Genomic DNA, 3,139 nt, shown 5'->3' on the forward strand with positions numbered 1-3,139 from the left:
ATTGTTGAATTCCTATCATTTTGGTTAGTGAAAAGTCTGTATCATTTCTAATATTTTTATTACTATTTTTATATTGTCTTTAAAAATTAAAATTTAGGGGGCTGGCCTGATATCTCAGTGGACTAAAACACCTGCTTATGCAGAATGCAGCAGTCAGGATTCGATCCCCAGCTTGCCATGCTGGCCCCGTCCCCAGGGGTACACTGAGATAGTGATGGAGACTGGGTATGATGGCATGTACCTGTAATCCCAGCACTTGGGAGGCTGAAAACAGGAGAATCACTATGAGTCCAAACAATGTAGTAAGACCCTGTAGACCCTGTACTAAATACAGGAAAAAAATAAAATTTATGCAGCAATTGCTCCTTTCAACAGGACAGCAGAAATCAGCAATACAATTATCCAAGATTTCTTGTGTATATGCATACTTTTTATTAAAATATTTTGGATTGTGGAACAAATCATATGAGTTTCCACTATTTCTTATGAGGAAATTCATTTTGCTATACAAGTGCTTTGGATTACAGGCATGTTTCCAGGATGAATGGTACTCTCAAACCAAAGTTTTACTGTATGTCATTTAAGGAAAATAAAACAGGAGTAAAGAACCTTGAGAGTTTAAACTGATTACCTGATAAGAGCAGTCTCAAGTGGGCACCTGGTGCTGTTCTAGGGTCTAACATTTGCTAAGAATAACTTTGACCTAGGAATGTATTTCATTTGCTTAGCAATGAGTAGTAGATAAAAGGATCTAATACATAGGAATAGGCTTCCGTGGCATCTTGGGATCAAAACTTGGAGCCCTAGACTACACAGTGTGTCATGTGAGGCTGCCCACTCACCAACAAGGGAAAATAAACAAGCTTTGTGAGCCCACACGGCCATAAACCAACAGTTATATGTTATGTTAGAAGACAAAATGTGCTCTTGGTAAAGCTTACGGGATGGAAGGGAGGGACAGATGAACTAATGAGTAAATGGATGATTTTTGTAGGGGTGCATTAAAGACACACCCAGTTTAGGTGACATCCAGTGTGCCACCTCTCCCCACAAAACACAGCAAGAGACCTCTCATGTCTGCTTTGGTCATTCCTTCCATATTTTCTTACTTTTTCTTTCTCTCCTTTTGTTATAAACCAAAGGTTAGGTTTTTTTAATTTTTCCATATTTATGCTTCCTTCCTCCCTCACATATCCAGTGTGTCACCAAGCACATCCTTTTCTCCTCTTGTCTCTTGAGCCTCTGTTATCCAGAATGGTCTTCCTGTTGCCTCCAGAATGTCTGGGATATCCTGGCTCTCAATAAAGCTTTGCTAAATCAATCAACATCTCTAGCTTCTGTCTCTGCTGGTCTGCATCCTTCTCTGAGGATTTTCAACATGCAAACAGCCCCTCTCCCTGCACTCAAATTTTAGTGAGCACCTCCCTTACCTTCCACTATCAACTGTCCAGGAGATCAGCTTAGCTGAGCAGGCAAGATAGATAACTTGCTTTAGCTGTGATGCCTCACAATTAGATCCCAGAGAGCTGCCCTCTGAGAGATTGACATTAGCATCGGTACCACGACAGGCAAAGGTTTGTTTTTAGACTGGAGCCTGCATATTTACTTCCACACCCATCATGTGGCTTGTCTGTGGAAGACAGCTTTTAAAACATCCCAGAGATGGTGACACCTGCTAATTTTGTAACAAATGGCTGCTGTGGTAGGCAGACATTGAAAGAAGCACAAAAAAATGTGTTAAATTGCTTAAAAATCAAGTCCAAAAAATGTCCTTTAGAAGTATCAAGAAATAAAAACAGCAGTGCATTAAATATACATCCTTCATCCTGATGCAGTGCTTCTGTGCACAGTGAGATTTGCCAGCTACTCAGAATTATCTTAGTCACCATGCATAACACCCCAGCAGCCTCTTCTCTGCGTCCCTCTGATCTTTCCTTCTCCCCCCACACTGTCTCTTCCAACTCTGAAGTGTCTATCATTAGCATCTTCCCCTCTGTCTGCATTCTCCTGGTCTGTGGCCTTCATTTATAACCAGCACAAAAACTCTGCTGAAAATCATCCTGTCAACAGCCACTTACTGGTGACCAGAGTTCAAATAATTGAGCTCATGTCCTGGTCATTTTCTCTTGTTATACCTCTATACCCCAGATGGGTAACTTATATAAATAAAAGCTGACTCAACTCAGGGCTCTGGAGACTAGGAAATCCAAGTCAAGGGCCTTCATGCTGGTGCAGGCTCTTCAGGGTCTCAAGATAGCACAAGGCATCTCAAGAGGAGTGCATGTAGGAGACAGAACCTAACAGACCCCACTCCAGATAGCCAACGAACCTACAAGTTTGTCAACTTATTCATCCAAGAACTGGTGAAGAACTAATTATCTCTTGATGGCCCACCTGACCTCTTCTTTCAATATCCATCCCACTGGTGGGAATTAAATTTCACAGAGCTTGCAGGGGACTCAGGCCATGGCACCCAGAGTGGAGCATGGGCTGGGATCTACCATTTACCCTCTGCCCATGCTGGAGGCAACTAGTGCCCACACTTCTGTTCACATTCCTCACCATGCACATGGATCCCACTCTTCCTTCCCCTTCTCAGGAAATCAGCATAATGAGATGGCCAGAAAAGAGATCTTCAATATTAAGTCTTTAATCCATGCTCTCACAATGGGCTGGCTTCTGTGAAGCTCTCCAGTTTGCTGAATAGGATCTGTAGCAGCCTGAAATCCATCCCTCACCCAAGCAGAGGCTTCAAAGGGAGAAATGCCATAGCAAGCACCTACTATTTCAAGGCACAGCCCACTAAGCCAAGCTGGAAGTGTCCTAGAGGAAGCAGAAGAAAGGCAGGCCTGGAAGTGGATAAGAAGTGAACATCCTATAGCCAAAAACCTATTACAATAACTTCCATCATTTGGTGATATAACATCAAAGGACAAAAAACAAGACACACTAAAACTAAATAAGGTCAGGGCACTGTTCTCACAGTTTGGGCCCAGGCTTGATGTCCTCTCTCTCTCTCTCTCCCTTCCAAATGAGATCATTTCTCCCTCTCTGAGAGTCTAAACTCAAGGAACTGAGGTCTAATCAACATAATAAATCCTTCCGTCACAACTTGGGCATTTTATTCTCAACAGTACCC

The sequence above is a fragment of the Octodon degus genome, unplaced genomic scaffold, assembly GCF_000260255.1.
Source record: "Octodon degus isolate 3935 unplaced genomic scaffold, OctDeg1.0 scaffold00541, whole genome shotgun sequence".
In the NCBI taxonomy this organism is placed as follows: Eukaryota; Metazoa; Chordata; class Mammalia; order Rodentia; family Octodontidae; genus Octodon; species Octodon degus.